Raw genomic sequence first — 19,126 nt, forward strand, 5'->3', positions numbered from 1 at the left:
AAGTTTTCTTCTCTTGACATGGGAACCAGTCAAGATTAATCTTTAAAATACTTCAAGAGAGCATTTACCTCCATGGATTTTTTTGATAAAAAAAGGCAGCAGCTGAGGCAAACAATGTAAGTAGAGAATTTATTTGGACCAAGCCTGAGGTCTGCAACCCAGGAGCATAGATTCTATTTATCCTGAATATACACTCAGATCAGCAATGTAACAAGTGTTGCTTGTAAGTAACTAGGGAAGTAAAGGGAAAGAAGAGGCAGTTCCTGAGTTGTTTACCAAAAATTTACATTAAAATAACATCAGCTGTTGATAGGTTATACATTGTTCTTTGTGTCACAAATTCTAGGAACCTGAAGATAATGGTCGAGGCAGCTGGTCAGGAGCACAAAAACTAAATAACTTTTCCTAGGCATAGTGTGGCATCGGAGTATGACTAAAGTCCCATACTCATGTCTCTCTGGGCCTGCATACCTTGCAGACTTCAGACTGCTCTGAACTATTTTTCTTTCCTCATTTCTCCTGTTTATAAAAAATATTCCCATGGAAGCAGTGATGATCAGTCTCTTAGGCCTTCATCCCTTGGCACTGGGAAGGCTCATTCTTGGATAATCCTCAGTCAAGTCATTGATTTATAGAACTGTCATTGCTTGTTGAGTCATCTCCAGTCTTCAGAATTTCATGCTTTTGGTTTTCTCAGAAGAAGTAAAACTGATAAATACATAATCAAAAACCTGTTTCATTGGGGATTCAGTCCAAATTGTTGGAAAATTACAAAAACTCGAAAACAGTGGTCAGGGCTGGAATCTAGTAACAGGTATGCTATAATTTTTCTCTGAGCCATAATTTTTATCTCTCCAGTTTCCCATTTATACCCAGGACAAATCTTAGTAGGACCAATTTACTTGCAAAGTAAGTTTTAGTGTTACACTGGGCCTGATTATTTTCAAAAAACACAAGAATAGCTATTACCGTATAAGCTCTTTTAAATTGGTTTTGCTGAAACTTTCTTAAGGAATTTCAGATTAGGCTTTCATAAGTCTCCAGGCTAGGAAGCCAAGTCAAAGATTCACAATTAGAATGTGCCTGTAATACCTGTACAAATGGAGTAAATTTTTCCCTTCTCAAGGTCCCCAAGATATCTTGAGTTTCCTGGGCCTGTCAGGTATGGACGTTCTTTACTTACTGCAAGGTCAGAATTTTTGAAAGGGAACTATGTGGATGAAGTACCAGGCCAATCTCTCCGAGGACTTTTTATTGAATCTATAAAGTCAATCTTAATTTTTTAAAGCAGTCTAGTAATATCCAAAAATATGCCATTTTGGTCGTAGCCTTAGTATAATAATCATTGTATCTAGTGTATCTTATTTTACGGTTACCATAACGTAAGAGTATTCATAAAAGGATTTTAAATTTTGCAGAAATAACTTATAGAGAATTTTGTTCACACATGTATATTTCACCCCATTCTATAAGCTATAAATAGCTCAAAAAAGTTTCACTTACTCTGCACAACAGTTATAAAAAGAATCAGCAATGTTTTAAACACAAAGTCCTAAAAATCATTTCAGTCTTCTTTTTCTATCAGTTCAGTCCCACATAATAAATTCTTGTTCTGCTTGATGTTGAGTTAGAAATCTTCATGAACACATCAGTTTATGAGAGTTCTCAAAGTTTTTGCTTAGTCTAATAATACAATCTCCAAAGTTATCAGAAACCTGTATTCAAGAGTACTTGTCAGGGTTCTTTCCATGAATTGTCTTAAAAAAGAAAAAGCAAATTTTGAACTGTTGTCAGTTGTAAACCACTTTCTGAGAAGAATCCAAGTAAAACAATAGTTGTCTGTGGATGAAAAAAGACTTAGACTAGTCATGGTTAAAAACGCAATTGACAAGGAAATTTGGTTATGTCTGTGGCAAACGACAATGTAACATAATAACCATATTTATGTCTGACAATGTATGGTAACACATCATAATTTTAGGAATATCATACAATGTTGAAAGACATAATAGTATATAGTATATCTCCTCTAGAGATATAATATATATTAATATATTAATATATTAATATATTATATATAATATATTAATATATATATAATATATTAATAATATAGTATATCTTATTAAATTATTATTATTACTATTATTTGTGGTATCAAAAGTAGTGAAAGAAAGGATCAGAAGTGAAAAGAAACAGAAGAATTAGTCTTATAGGAACCAATTTGGGGGCATGTTAAGCTTTCTAAAAGGCAAATGATGTTTTACATTTTTCTCAGCAAAAATTATGCCAACAAGATAGGAAGTAACCAGACGGATCAAACACCTTTAAAAAGAGTTTCAGTCAACTGAAAAAAATCCCCCAAAACAGGAACCAAAAGAAGAAAATGCAGAAAGCCCTTTTTATTCTTATTTTTTAAAATTATAGCCTAAATGTCAGCTTTTAGTTAAGCTCACTTCTGACCCTAGAGCTCTAAGAAAGAATCTTTTTAAATCTCTTATTACGAGACTTAATTCAAGAAAAACAAACTACTTCTCTGATTCAGTATGTGTGGTGCTAAAACCAGCTTTTTTTTCTTTTTCTTTTTCCAATTGTGTGAGCAAATGGATTCTTTTAGACATAGCAAAGGATTCTTATTTTACCTACTGCTGATCGTTCCAGTGAAACGGGCTGGTTGTGGAGTTAACACCCGAGATCTGTTGTCTCAGTCACAGAAATCTAGGATGCAGATACACAAAGTGTCAGGTTGAGAGTAGAAGTTTAATAGGCAAAAGAAAGAGAAGAGCACTCTGTTGCAGAGAGGGGTCCCAGAAAAAGGGGTTGCTGAATCCATGGCGAAATGCAGGGGGATTTATAGGTGCCTGGTGAGGAGGCAGTGTTTGATTTACATAGGGTGTGAAAGATTGGTTGGACCAGGGGTGCCATTTGCATAGATCATGAAAAACTGGTTGGGATTAGGTGTGCCATCTGCACAGGGTGCGAATTTCTGGCCACCCCCGCCCTAATCTTTTATTATGCAGGCGGGTCCTCTGCCTGAGCTGCGCCATGTTGCCTGTTTCTTTATCGCACACATGAACAAGAAAAGGGAAGATGGAGCCTCCGTGTTGGACGTGCTCGGCCCTCAGGTGGCCCTTTTCTATCAGGGCCTCTGCCAGCATTCGCCCCTGCAAGCTTCTCTCTTGATTATCTGTGTTTGCAGCTCTATGTTTCAGGCTGATCTTCATTAGAAAAGGAATGATTTGGGGGGCTCCTTTTTGTTAGAAGGGAAGCTCTGCGAAGAACTCTGTTGCCCTATCTGCCTAAATAATTTCTACCTTCTGTATCACTAAATTAGGCGGGTCCACTTTCCTAGGCCTTTACAAGAGGATGCCCCATGAGTGTTACACATAAATCCAGCTGGTGTTTCTAAAAGGGGTACTCTAATTTTGATGCTTGACGCTTGACTTTCCCTAATTTAGGAACTTTTCAAGGTTGGGAGTGTGTTTAGGGTGAAAGTGTAACTTATCTCGGACTGTCTCTAACTTCCAGGGGTCAATAGTGTGCTCAGTGTATGAGGACCAGATCTTCATAGTATACGTTTTTGGAAGAGCAAAAAGAGGGAACACTTTTCAGTTAGAAACTAACAGGAATTGGTCTCAAATAAAACGATAGGTCTGAATTTTTAAGCAATAGAAAGAGTTCTAATCTTAAGAGCATGCCATATAAAACAAAAGCATCTGTGCGTAACTGCCAGTCCTTTGACCTGAACCTCTGCTGTGAGACAGAGGCAGGAAAACCTTGACCTAAATCTCCATCCTGAGGTAGAGGTGGAAGAACCTTGATCTGAACCTCTGCTGTGAGACACAGCAGCAAAAAACACATTTTCTGCAGAGCTCTTTACTTGAAGCTCATGTCCAAAGACAGAGACCAAAGTCCTCTCTTAAAGAAAAGAGACGGTTTGAAAAACAGCCAAATAAAGTCTAAATTTTCAACCCAAGTGTGGGAGGTCCTAATTCTGGAGAACTTACCCAAAACACCCAGTGGGACTTCTGAAGACACAGAGTTCGTGCTGGTATCAAGCACTGATTTCAGGGAGAAACACCGCACCTGGTGGTGAGAATGAGTCACTCTGAATCCTGCTGACGATGCCAGATAACGCCCATCTCAAAGGAACCTGCTGAGTCAAATTTAATCTATTAATAAGCAGAGATTTTACTTGGGCTAAGTTTGAGGGCTGCAACCCAAGAGCATAGATTCTATTTGTCCTGAATATACACTCTGATTAGCAACAGTAACAAGTGGATTTTTAAAGGGAAAAAAAAGAGTCAAGTTCCTGAGGTTTTTACCAAGGATTTACGTTAAAATAATATAAGCTATTGATTGGCTCAACATTGTTCTTTGTATCATAAATTCTAAGAACAGGAAGATATTGAGTGAGGCAGTCAGGAACAAAATGACTTTAAACAATTTCCCCTAGGCATGCGTGTGGGGTGTGGGCATGACTGAATCCCATACCCACGTCTCTCTGGGTCTACATACCTCGGAGATCTCAGACTGCTCTCAGCTATTTTCCTTTTCTCAAGTTTCACATTCTCAGTGTAGAATATTTTTGTCACAGGCTATTTTATATGTGGACATACAGAATGGCCAAAGGAACTTTTTAATGCAGTGAAAAATATACGCAATGAAACTGATAACATGTGTTTAACAAAAATGATATGGAAAATTAAGGTCATTTTTAATGAATATGTGATTTTGAGAATGGGGGAGGGAATTCATGGGGTCTTTTAAAGCCTGTAACATCTTAGTGAGTTTGTGGCTTTGTTTTGGTTGCCTAATATCAATAAAACTCTCATAAATTTAAAAATCTCTATATTAAAAATATTTGATTAAGCAAAGGATGCAGAAAAGATTTTATTCTGTTACAGTCAGAAAAAGATGTCTTAGGCAGCTCAGGCTGCTATATCAAATACCATTGACTGGGTAGTTTAAACAACAATCATTTCATTTCTCACAGTTCTGAAGGTTAGAAGTCCAAGATGAACTGTGGAAGTTAGAAGCCCAGTAGGATCAGATTCTTTTCCTGGCTTGCATCTGGCTGCCTTCTCATTGCCCTTACATGGTGGAGAGAGCGATCAAGCTCTCTGGCGTCTCTTCTTATAAGGGCAACAATCCCGTCATGAGGGCCCCCACACTTACAACCTCATCTACCAAAGACTCTATCTCTAAACTACCACATTTGGAGATTACAGCATCAGTATGTACATTTTTAGTGAATATAATTGAATCCATAGCAGAGTGGCAATGTTAATTAAGCAAAAAATGCAGAGAAGGCTATCTGTCACGTTCAAAAAAGGGATTAATCCACCATCCACTCCACAACAAACACAAAGTATAAAAAGTTTATGAAGAACGCATCCACACATGTGAAAATATTCAGTTTTCTTTTTTAAAGTTAAATGTAAAATCAGAAGTGAAACTCAAGTTACAATTGTGGTGAACCCTAGAGGTAGCTCTGTTAATACCTGGGGAAAATCAACTTGTTACTCCCAACTCATAGATTTATAGAGAAAGAAATTATGGCTTAGAGAGATGTAACCCTGCTGAGATAAATAATGAGTTAGCAGTCAAACTAGAGAAAGGATATAGCCCTCCACGTTCCCACTGCTTTTTCCACCTCACTTTCCTAATAAGCCACTTATAAAACTAAATTCATGTGAAACTATATCCACTTGTTCTTCATTTTGATGTACTTCATAGTCAATGTCTTTCCTAATGATGTCAATCTAATTGAAAAGTTAAAAAAAAGAAAGCCAATATGTATAGGTGACTAATTTTATTGTTTTAATCCATGTTCTATATTCAAGATAAATGATAAAATAAATTATGACATGTCTTCAGCTGTGCTGCAATGTTATTAAAAAGAAAGGGAGACAGAATGATAGGGTTGAAGACTCATAGATGTCATACAGCAGTTAAGAAATGCTATTTTTAAACAACATTATATTGGTTCTACTGTCCTAAAATGTGTAAATCATATGTTCCTGAAAACATTTCATAGTCGACAAATGTTACAGATACATGCCATTCAGTGATTAATCACTATTGGCAGATAAGAGCTGTAACAGAGTCATACTGACACAGTAAATTAATGAGTGAGTAGTAATATTAATATGGAAATTTTTTGGTATTAATGACTTCAGTACCAAATAAATCTAGAACTTATTTTCTCCCAGTGTGCAGAATAAGCATTTGAAATGATTTCACACTTACAATTTTTTTTTTTTTGGTATGTGCTAGCATGGTTTACAATGAAGACATTGACAGGATAAAAGAAAAAGGAAAGGTTGAAAGATGATACTGTATGTTTTTTTCACATTAAGTAGGAAACAAGAATGGTTCAAAATTGGCCAACATATGTTGAATGGAATATAAATCAATGGAATTGTGGTAGAGTGAAAAAAATGGCCACAGTTTTTTCCCATGCATGTAGGTATGTTCTTCCCGATGTGACTTTGCTACTCCTCAAAAGAGAGGTGAAATTTTTCTCTCCATCATTTGAATCTTGGCATGACCATGCAAATTGCCTTGGTCAGAAGGCATTAGAAATATGATACAAGTAAAACTTTAAAAGTATTTGCATATTGAGGGTTGGCCTCTATTGCTACTGGGAACCCAGGAACTACCATTCACGAACTATGGGCTTTCCATTGAAGAGCCATGTGAAGAGTCAGGGAACTCTGGCCAACACCCTGCTACATATGACACATATGAGCAAAGCCCTGCTAGACTGGTCCACTAGACTGCCTCAACAGAGCTGCCATCTGACTGCAGCTGCACAAGTCAGCTCCCAGGGAACAAGTAGGAAATCTGCTAGGAGTTACACATACAGTATAATGGTACAGCCATCAAGAAAGGATATGAACAGACATTTCTCAAAAGAAGACATTCATACAGCCAACAGACACATGAAAAAATGCTCATCATCACTGGCCATCAGAGAAATGCAAATCAAAACCACAATGAGATACCATCTCACACCAGTTAGAATGGCGATCATTAAAAAGTCAGGAAACAACAGGTGCTGGAGAGGATGTGGAGAAATAGGAACACTTTTATACTGTTGGTGGGATTGTAAACTAGTTCAACCATTATGGAAAACAGTATGGCGATTCCTCAAGGATCTAGAACTAGATGTACCATATGACCCAGCCATCCCATTACTGGGTATATACCCAAAGGATTATAAATTATGCTGCTATAAAGACACATGCACTCGTATGTTTATTGCAGCACTATTCACAATAGCAAAGACTTGGAATCAACCCAAATGTCCATCAGTGACAGATTGGATTAAGAAAATGTGGCACATATACACCATGGAATACTATGCAGCCATCAAAAAGGATGAGTTTGTGTCCTTTGTAGGGACATGGATGCAGCTGGAAACCATCGTTCTTAGCAATCTATCACAAGAACAGAAAACCAAACACCGCATGTTCTCACTCATAGGTGGTAACTGAACAATGAGATCACTTGGACTCAGGAAGGGGAACATCTCACACAGGGGCCTGTCATGGGGAGGGGGGAGGGGGGAGGGATTGCATTGGGAGTTATACCTGATGTAAATGACAAGTTGATGGGTGCAGCACACCAACATGGCACAAGTATACATATGTAACAAACCTGCACGTTATGCACATGTACCCTACAACTTAAAGTATAATAATAATAAATAAATTTAAAAAAAAGACTATATGAACTTAATACAATTATAAATATATATAAATAATTGAAGGAGATAGAGAGTCCAAAAATAACCCATCAGATTATGGCCAATTTATATTTCAATTGTTTCAAAGGCAATTCAATTGAATCTGATATGTTTCAACAATGATACTGGTAGAATACGTGCAAGGAAATAAACCTTGTTCCACGCACACACAAAAACAAAAACCTAAAAACGTAAATGGAAAATGTAAATGTATAACATTTCTAGAAGAAAACAGAAAAGAAAATCTTCGTGATATTGACTTAGGTAATAGTTACTTAGATACTACATCAGAAGAGAAAATACAAAAGAATAAATTGTAAATTAAGCTGCATCAAAATTAAACCTTTTGCACTTCAAATGTCATTACTATAAAAGTAAAAAAGGCAAACTACAGGCTGAGAAAAAAATATGTGAAAAATGTATCTGGCAAAGGCTTTGTATCTACAATATAAAAATAACTCTTACAACTAAATAATAAAACAATCTTTTTTAATGGCCAAAAGTATTTACAGTCACACCAAAAATAATTAGTACATTGTACATGATTCTTTATGTAAAGCTTTAAAAACTGCAAACAAATCAGTACTTAAAGTAGGCTAGAAGATTTCTGGGAATAAGAAGATGGAATAGTGAGGGATGGATGAGCTGCAAAGGGACATGAAGAAACTATTGGGCATCATACATATGTTCATTAGGATAATTTTGGTGATGATATTCTAGGTGTAAATAGATCACAGATCTTGTAAAACTGTATACTTTGGTATGTGCACTTTATAGTATATATATATGTAAAATATATAATAGATGTTACATAAAAATTATTTTGTCAAATTGCAGAAAATTTAAATATATATTTATCTGACACATAGTACATCCTATGTGTTGAAGATACTAAAACAAGTTAATTAAATATAAGCTTTCCCTCAAAAGGTTGTATCTATAATAGCATACTACCTAGCTCAGTAATAAGCACACTGAAAAGACTTTATCTGTTTTTTGGAACTCTGACCCATAAAGTGAGTGGTGAAACAAGGAAGCAAGCAAAGGAAGAAATAATAATAATAATAAATAAATAAATCTAGTTTTGCTTCATCCTCGTTTAAACTTTACCAACATGTACATTGTTCTTCAAAAATATAGAATGTGATTTATTCAAAAATTATATTGTCAATCCTAGGGCAACCACAAAGCCAGGGTAAAACAAAAGAAAGCAAACTAACCAAACAAAAGTGAGTAATAAAGAAAGTGATTTTAAAAAGAATAAATGAAAACTAATAATCGGGTAAAATATAGTCAATCCAAATGCAGGCAGAGTGCAAACTGGTCAAAGGACATTTGAAACAAACAGAAAACAGGTAGCAACATGGAAATTTTAGTCCAAAAATAATAATAGAGTAATTCTTTAATCATCTAATTATAGGCAAAACATAAACCTTGACACACAGACACACACAGCATATATAAAAATTATCTCAAATTGATCATACACCTAAATGCATTACCTAAATTTATAAATTTTCCAGAATAATATCTAGAGGTAATTTTGTGACCTTGGTTTAGGCAAAAATTTCTTAGGCATCACACACATAAACACACACACACACAAACACAAACCAATAAGAAATTGACAAATTTGACTTTAACAAATTAAAAACTTCTACTATTCAAAAAATTCAGTCTTAAGAAAATAAAAGGATGAGCGATGCACTGGGGAAAATATTTGGAAACTATAACCAATGAAAGATATGTATATGGAATGTATAAATAATATTCAAAACTCAACAATAAAAAAGGGTAAAACTTTGAACAGCATCTCTCTCTATATACATATATACATAAATTTTATATATAAAATAAGTATATAAATACATGCTTAACATTAGCCTTTCATAAAATGTAAATTAAAATCACAAAGAGATGCTACTGCCTATCTGTTCGAGTAGTGTATTTGTTTCCTAAGGCTGCCGTAACAAATGGCCTCAAATGGGATGGATTAAAATAACAGAAATGTATTATTTCAGAGTTCTAGAGGCCAAGAGTGCAAACTCCCTTCTGCAGGCTTTCAGGTAGAATCCATGTCATGTCACCTTCTGACTTCAGGTGGTTTTGGCAATTCTTGGTGTCTTTGGCTTGTAAGCTCATTAGTGCCATCTCTGCCTCCATCTACACAGGGTCACTCTTCCTGTGTGTTTCTGTCAGCTACTCCTTATTTTTCCTTTATGAGGGCTTGTCAGATTTTAGTACCCAACCTATTCCAAATTGAACTCATCTTGAGAATCTTACGTTAATTTCATCTGTACCCTGATTCCAAATAAGTTCTCATTTTGAAGCCTTGGGGAGATATGGCTGTGGGGGATTGTAACTGAACCCACTACATAGTTAAAATAAGTGTTGTGTTTGTGTGTGTGTGTGACACAGTTTGGTCCCGATGATGATAGAGAGAAACTGGATCATTTATGCATCATTCATGAACATGGAACATGTTACAGTCACTTCAGAAAATAATTTGTTAATTTATTATGATGTTAAACATATAGTTAACATTTGCACTAGCAATGTCATTTTAAGGTATTTATCTGAAAACTATAAAAACTTGTATATACACAAAATCTGTTATTTGAAATTTCATAATAAGGCTTTGTTCCTAATGACTCCAAACTGAAAATAAACTAAATATTTTTAGACTGGTAATATTCCGCATAGTGCATCACACAACAGACTACTTCTCAACGATAAAAAACTAGTAGTATATGTAACACATAGAAAAATCTCAAACACATGGTGCTAAATGAAGGAAGCTAGACTCAAAAAACCACACATTGGATGATTCCACATACATGAATTTTTGGAAAAGGCAGCACTAAAGAAAATGAAAATATCTCAGTGGTTGTTAGGTTGCCAGACACATGGTATGAGGGTAAGTGTTAACTACAAAAGGACATGGGGAAAATAAAGAGCATGGGAGAATCTTTGGAAGTGATGCATATCTTGATAATGGGGTTATATATCCCCAATACATTTGATAAAAATATTGAAGGGATGGTCTCATTGAATTTGATCACTATGCCAATTGAATTAAATAGGAATTTATGGCTTTATCTCTAATATCTTAAGAATAAATATTCACATACGTTACTTAAATCCAGGATTTTAAAAATTACAAATCCCACAGGCTTACAATGATTTCATGCTGCTCCTGAAATGCAATATAGGGTAAGTGACACACTGGAAGTTAGACACAGAGGGCAAGAATAACTATTTATCCAAGGCCAGGGTCTCAATAAATAAAGAAAGAAAAGAAAAAGTCACATTGTGCTTCAACAATCTGAATCACAGGAGGTATTCAGTGGAGAGAAAATAAGTCAGAAAACATCATTAGGTGCTCTTCATCTGAATAGAAGAATATCAGTACGATGTTCTGATTATATAAAGTTGTTTGTTTTCCCTTACACTCACAAAAATATTTTTATTTTGCGCTGCACATGTTAACCCTGACTCCATGCCTCATACCCCCATTAAATAAATGGACTTCAGATTCCAAACTCAGTCCAAATGGCTACAGAGTGAACAATTTAGCCACCACAGCTGTTGAACACTATAAAGAGATAGCCCTTCGATCTCCTTGTAATTTAAAAGATTCATTCCTGGCATAGTTTTCATATAACTGGAGGTAAGTTGTTTGAGGAGTGGAGGAGGATTGGAAGCAGTTTTGCTCTTCCCTTGTTCCTCTCAGTGGATTCAGTGGATAAAGAGCAGACACACATTACAATAAACATTTTTATGGTCCCCAACATTAGGCATATAAATTCTACCTGTCTTCATACACTTACACACTAAAACTCCCACACAAAGGGGGAATATTAGAAAAGGGGTGATATAATTTGGCTCTGTGTTCCCACCCAGATCTCATCTTGAATTGTATTCCCCATAATTTCTCACATGGCAAGAGCAGGACCTGGTGGAGGCCAGTTGGATCATGGGGGCAGTTTTCCCTATGCTCTTCTGGTGATACTGATTGAGTCTCGTGGGATCTGATGATTCTATAAGTGTCTGGCATTTCCCCTGCTTGCACTCACTCTATCATGCCACCCTCTGAAGAAGGTGCCTGCTTCTTCTTTGCCTTCCACCATGAGTGTAAGTCTCCTGAGGCCTCCCCAGCAATGTGGAACCGTGAGTCAATTAATACTTCTTTCCTTTATAAATTACCCAGTGTCAGATATTTCTTCATAGCAATGTGAAAACGAACTAATACAAGGGGCCACTGACCATGCTTGGTCCAGGTCCCATGGGCCTCTCTTCTGCACTGGTGTGCCTTCTCATGTAGTACCCTAAAATATGCATTGAGCAAACAGGATCACAGGCAAAGCCACATGTCCCAGAAATATTTCCTTGGCACATTCTTTCAGACACACCCTGCCTACAGAACATAGATAATCTTTCCTCTGCTTTTGTTCCCATGTGGAAATTTCAACTGGACTGAGCTCCTCTGCCCTGCAAATGTCCAACCCATTTCAGATGGAAAATCATCAGAATCCTAATGTTGGCTTCTAGTGTATACAATATCTTTCAATACAGCTTTATCTGTGACAGTTTTCTGTGAGACATCAATATCTTCTTCAATCTATTCTGACATTTGAGAAGGAAAATTATCACCCTTAAAGCTCATTTAAGTGAATATGTATCAAAATGAAAGCAAAAGTACATTTCGTAAAGAAAAATTATAAGCCATACTCTACTTAGCTTATTTTCTTTCCTAATGTCATGGAGCTTTGAGTAAAACTTATCTGAGTGGCTAAGACAATCTTAGAATAGGTGGATAATGTAGCTATTTCATTTTTATTCTAGTAAAAATGAGACAGATGATTACTGAGAAAAAAGGTTAATGTGAGAGTATTTTAATCAGTTTCACCAAATCCATAAAATCATTTGATTCATGAAATCATGAATCATTTTATAGTATTATACTTTGATAGGCAGATGCAGTTTAGTAGGTAAGAGTCAGGAAAGAGTGAACTTTAGAACCTATTGGCCTTTCTCAATCCTCCATACATCCAGTGCTTTTATTCTCCCATGGCATGTAATGCCTAAACATTCTAGAATGCAGAAAGTCACCCCTTATAAGACCTATTACTGTTTTCAGTAAGATAATCAATCTCATTCTCAATTACCCCACCTGTAAGAGGAGAAATATAATAAATCACAGTGCTGCATGTATGAAATATGATAATAGAAAACACTTAGCACAATCATGCATATAGGTAACCATAATATATATTCTATATAATATATAAAAAGAAGTAGGACTATTGGAATTCTATTGTTTTCATTGGCCTGGTTTAGTGAATGTCTGGGAATTCATCTTGGTACCTGTGGGTGCCTGCTGTGCCAACCATCCTTCTTTTACCTTTAGTTTCTAAAAAGATCTGGTCCTCAAGCAAAAGAAAGTCTATGCTATGATAAGCCTTCGGATGCTATATTTGTAAGATCAGTTTAAACAGTGCATGAAACTACGCTCTACCTTCGAAAGAATAGAATTTATACAGCTGCCTGCATTTAATGGATCCACAAGGCAGGCTGAAGTGGAGCCTGCTGAGAGCAGGCTGATGAGGGATCAGATGATTTGGTGCTCAGCAGGTACCTGCCAACAACTGCAATCCGTTTCTGCTCAGATCTAGCTCGCTAACCTCTTATTGTCCCAAAGGGAAGGGAAGACGTTGTGAGAAATAATTGAAAGGAGAGTGGACTCAAAGGAACATGGAATTGCTGTTGGACAATAAGGAGCAAGGGAAGGAAATTGTGAATAGATGTAAACAGAAAAAAAAAGAGAGACCAAGAGATGACTTCATGGGTGTGCATTCAGTCTATATAGCATGTATTTATACTCTGCCTCTGTCATTCACTACCTGGATGGCCTTAAAATACCATGTAAACTATGTGAGCCTCAGTTTCCCCTTATATAAAAGTGGAAATAAGACTGATCCCGTCTGGATGACAAGTTGGTTATGTGAAACTCCATACGCAGTTCCTAGAACTGCAGATATGTGTCATGCGTATGTCAGAGTATATCAATGAGAATTAAGGAAAGCTTCTTGACAGAGTGAAGATGGTTTAATAAAAAGAACATGAGCTTTGGAGTAAGAGAGATCTGGACTTGATTCACAGATCTCGTGTTTTGCAGCATTTTGACCCTGAAACCTAAAGCTTCAGTTTCCTCATTCATAAAATGATGTAGTATCTGTGTAGAAGGGTTGTTGTAAGCATTAGCGCTGATACATGTAGACTTCCTATTACTATGCATAGGACAGTCTATTTTAATCATATTACCTCTTACTGAAAATTATAAAACACAAAATTTTTTAAAAGACAAAAATCAAGCCTTCTATTTTTCCCAGCACTTTGAAAGGTTTTAGAAAACATTTGCTTCCATTCCTTCACATCCATCTGTCCGTTAAGTATCTCCCAACATTCTTACATGATATATATACAAAGACATAACATGGTTTACATATAAGGTAACTAATGTCTAAGAGGCAAATTAACGAATATCTAGTAGCAGGGAAAAAATTGAAAGTCAAGTGTATCTCACTGCAAAGCCTAGTCTGTTTTCATCTGTACGGGTTTCCCATTCTGTTTTTGTGTGAATGAGAAATAAAAGCTATTTTTTTTTTTTTGTAACGAACCACCCCAAAATACCACTTTGTATCAGAAAAGTGGCATGCCTAATTGTATGGAGCTCCTACATGCAAAAGCTGTGGCAGCTATTCCTTAATCTTCTGAAAAAAGGTGGATGTATGAAGAGTAATTTATAATAAATTACAGGAAGTATAAATGTAACTGAGAAGAAGTGATTGATTCTAGGACAACTTTTGAAAGTCTTACGGAAGGAGGGCCTTGACAGGTGAGAGTTCAGTAATAGCCTTATGGTGGAGACACATATACTACTAAAAAGCAAAGTAATCTCTGAGAACTGAACATTTATTAATTAATAGGGATCTCAATCTTGCCCATCAGAATCACCTTTGAAGCTTTTTCAAAATGCTTTAGCTCAGGGTGAACCTTTGCTTTTTGGCAAGTAGAAACTGCTCATCATTCTAACATAGGGAGCCAGGCTCTCCATGCCTTCATTTGGACACCTACTGTCACAGCCCAAGAGGCAGGGAAGACAGACAGAGAGAACGTGGCCCAACATGCACTGGCTCCAAAGCCCCTGGGATGAAAAACAACAAAGACATCAAAAACAAACACCAAAAACAAACACCAAAAAACCATCCATCAGCCAAAGGCAGTCACAAGGCCAAGTTCGACTTCACAAGGCAGTTTAGTTTGTTCAATTCTTGGCTTCACAGGAAGCAGTTGCAAATATTTGTGAACAATATTCCACAGGATCACAGCTAATATGTAACCATAATTATTTCCAATATTATTCCACTTTTCCTAGGGCTGCTTATTTTTTCCATTAAAAAGAGAGTGGAATTCTGAAGGGAAAGGAGTGACTTTGAATAGAAAATGAATGATTTCTTTTGTAGTTATAAAATTGTGTTGAGTAATTTTACAGAGAAAACAGGTGATAACTTTTATGGTTTCCTGTGATTCTTAATTAATATGAGCCTTAGAGTTAAAGCTGTAATGAAAAGACATGAATTCATTTTTGCATGCAATAAGCATTTTGTTGGCAAATAGTGTTCCTGAATCAGCTTCTTCCTTAGAACCTAGACTTGTTTCTGCTAATAATCTTTCTATTTAATGGACAGAAGATGACAACTAAACAAGAGAATCCAATTATTTTTGTAATACATTTTAATATCTATTGGCACATGTTTTTTGTTTTGTTTTGTTCTGAGGGATTAGAAAACTGAGAGATTGACCTTTATATTGTGGATAACCTTTTTTATTCTCAGTGTCATGGAAAATGAAAAATTTTTAAGCAGGCACAACTTACAATGTAGTTTTGAACAATGGATTAATAAACGCAGGATCATCTCCAGGAGGTAATACTCTTACCTGGCACATATCACAATAAGGGAAAAAACCTAGAAGCTAACACAAATTCTCTCAAGCCTTTGTAATGTACTTGAAAATAACACTGGGGCTTATTGAACAAATTGGAGAATTAATCAATCAAAAAGCAGACTCACTGATAGAAACTTAAACATGGAAAGGTTAGAATGTAGGTAGATTCTGCCTGTTAAATTTTCAATTCAGCACAGCATGGTATGGTTCCCATCAATAAAAGTGTGTAATATACAGGCAAAGCTGAATGTTTGAGACCAACCTGACCAACATGGTGAAATCCCTTCTCTATTAAAAATACAAAAAAAAAAAAAAATTAGCCAGGCATGGTGGTGGGTGCCTGTAATCCCAGCTACTTGGGAGGATGAGGTAGGAAAATTGCTTGAACTCTGGAGGCAGAGGTTGCAGTGAGCCAAGACGGTGCCATTGCACTCCACCCTGGGCAACAAGAATGAAACTCTGTCTCAAAAAAAAAAAAAAGTGCTGAATGTGGAAATGACTTCCTGCCTTAGGTCTACCACCAGCATTCACTTTATTCAAGCAAATGTCTACCTATTTCTGGACCTTGTTTGCTTAATTCTAAACTGACTCTCACATTTTGTCCAGCTCTAAGATCAATGAATCTGAAAATGCTGAGGAACATGTATCTTCACCATGATAAGAAATGCAGACCGTTGGAACATCTTACTGTATTAGTTTGTTTGCTGTTGCTTATAACAGAAAACCTGTAACAGGGTAATTTATAAAGAAAATAAATCTATTTCTTATAGTTATGAAGGCTAGGAAATCCACAGTTAACAGTATGTATCTGGTGAGAGCCTACTTGCTAACGAGGCCTTTGCAGCATTCAGAGGTTCAGAGGTGGTACAAGGTATCACATGGTGAGGGTACTGAGCATACTCATGCGCATGCCCAGAGATATCTTCTGAAAAAGGCATCAGTTTCACTCCCACAATAATCCATTAATCCACGAATAGATTAATCCATCCTTGAGGGCTCTCTCTCATGATCCAATCACCTCTTAAAGGCACTACCTTTCAATAATGCCACATTGATGATTAAATTCTCAACACAGAAATATAGAGAAGACATTCAAACAATAGCAATTACATATATGTATCAAATTTCTCCTCACTAAATAGCACTTTTCTAGAGCACTTGTTTGCAGGCAAAACAGGGAAGGCTGCAGGCAAGGTTAGCACGGTGAGAGTCTGGCCCAGTTATTTTTTCTGAAGAATGGCAAGTTAGGTGCATGTTACCCCTGCATGGGCTCCATGAGAATATATATACTCTAAAGAGAAGGATACTGTGTGGAGTTATATGAGCCACCATTCACAGACATGGTCTGGATAAAATTGATGTGTAACACACACACACACACACACACACACACGCACAAATGAGTAGTACATGAAAGAATAGTTTCATCCAGAGCAAAACATGGTTAAATATGTTAAATATTGTATCAGTTCTGTAGTGAAGAGGAATTGGAAAATTATGCTTTTTGTATCTTTTAGTTTATATTATATATGTCATATATGTTTTTATTTTAAATCTGTATTTTAGTTTTTTGTTCGTAATATTTTGTTCAGCTATTTTAATTCTTGTGTGTATGGGAAGTGAATTGAGACATAATTGGAAACACACATCAAGATCCTAGAGACTCAGTTAATACAGCATTCACTACTAAATACTTTTTAAAAATTCCTTTTAGTCTGAATAAGCCACGTATTATACCAGTGCTTCTAAACTAAGGGCAATTTTATCCTCCAGGGGCCATGTGGCAATATCTAGAGGGAGTTCTTTTGTTTTTACTTTTCCTCAAAATTCGACTTCATGGAGAGGGTTTTGTTGTCACTTCTGGGAGTGTGCTACTGGCACCTGGCTAGTGGAGGCCAGAGATGTTGTTAATATCTTGGATTACTCAGGACAGTCCCCACAACAAAGAATTATATGTCCTAAAGTGATAATACTACTGCTGTTGAGAAACCTGCATTGTGGTTTCACACATGTCTTTTTAGTTTCCTTCCCAATTACCATGTGAGAACAAGAGTGGGGACTATATTCCTTGCTTTGTAGATTGGCAGATTGAGAAGCAGACAAGTTTACACATTTATTCGAAGTCATACAACTAGGTAGTGGCAGATCCAGTGGCTTTTATCTAACAAGTTAGGCATCTCTCAGGACATCACCAAATATATTCACTCAAAAATAGGTTGCAAATGCTACTGAGAACTGCACAGAAATTGCTTATATATATATATGTATATATTATATGTATGTTCCATGAATATGTTCCATGAATGGGGAGTCTTAGAAGTCCCACAATCTACAATCAGCAAGCTAGAGACCCAAAAGAGCTGGTGCTATGAATTCCAGTCCTGATATAATGGCCTGATAACTAGTAGAGTGGCTCATAAAGTTCCAATTTGAAGCCAGAATCATGTGCCTGCTCAAGCAGTCAGGTGGTGTATCAGTCTGTTTTCACAGTGATACAAGGATACTACCTAACACTGAGTAATTTATAAATAAAAGAGGCTTACTTGACTTACAGTTCCACATGGCTGGGTTGGCCTTCCACATGGCTGGATAGGCCTCATGAAACTTACCATAACAGTGAAAGGCAAAAGGGAAGCAAGCACCTTCTTCACAAGGCAGCAGGAGAGAGAGAGGTGGTGGTGATATGGTTAGGCTTTCTGTCCCCACCCACGTCTTATCTTGAATTGTGATTTCCATAATCCGTGTGTCCAGGGAGGGACTGGGTGAGAGGTGAATGGATTATGGGGCAGTTTCCCCCATGCTGTTCTCATGATAGTGAGTTAATTCTCATGAGATCTGATGGTTTGGTAAGGGGCTCTTTCCTCTTCACTCATTTGCTCTCTCTCACCTGCCATCATAAAAGATGTGCCTTTGCTTCTCTCTTGCCTTCTACCATGATTGTAAGTTTCCTGAGGCTTCCCCAACCATGTAGAACTGTGAGTCAATTAAACCTGTTTCCTTTATAAATTATCCAGTCTCGGATCTGTCTTTGTAGCAATGTGAGGACATAATAATACAGAGGAGAATTACCAAACACTTTTAAACCATCAGATCTTGTGAGATCTCACTCACTGTCATGAGAACAGCATGGGGTAAACCAAGCCCTATGATCCAGTCACCTCCCACCAGGTCCCTCCCATGACACATGGGGATTACAGTTTAAGATGAGATTCAGGTGGGGATGCAGAGCCAAATCATATCACGTGGAGAGAATGGACTCCATTTCTCTGTCTCTTGTTCTATTCAGGCCCTCAATGGATAATTTCCCTCCACATTATTTTATCAATTTAAATGCTAATCTCTTCCAGAAATATCCTCACAGAT

At 36.6% G+C, this 19,126-nt stretch overlaps 2 long non-coding RNA genes across 2 annotated transcripts in view; one reads left to right on the forward strand and one right to left on the reverse strand.

Annotated features, from left to right (window-relative positions):
• Positions 1-19,126, forward strand: part of LOC139357772 (uncharacterized) — a 179,256-nt gene that overhangs the window by 29,780 nt on the left and 130,350 nt on the right. The window lies entirely within an intron of this gene.
• Positions 122-19,126, reverse strand: part of LOC105486464 (uncharacterized) — a 36,830-nt gene continuing 17,825 nt past the window's right edge. Inside the window, exons 3-5 of the long non-coding RNA XR_011612219.1 lie at positions 4,008-4,153; positions 2,643-2,718; positions 122-1,839 (exon numbers count right to left, since the gene is read on the reverse strand). This is a non-coding gene — a long non-coding RNA (uncharacterized lncRNA). The remainder of the gene's footprint in view (positions 1,840-2,642; positions 2,719-4,007; positions 4,154-19,126) is intronic.

This window comes from Macaca nemestrina, chromosome 13 (genome assembly GCF_043159975.1).
Source record: "Macaca nemestrina isolate mMacNem1 chromosome 13, mMacNem.hap1, whole genome shotgun sequence".
NCBI lineage: Eukaryota > Metazoa > Chordata > Mammalia > Primates > Cercopithecidae > Macaca > Macaca nemestrina.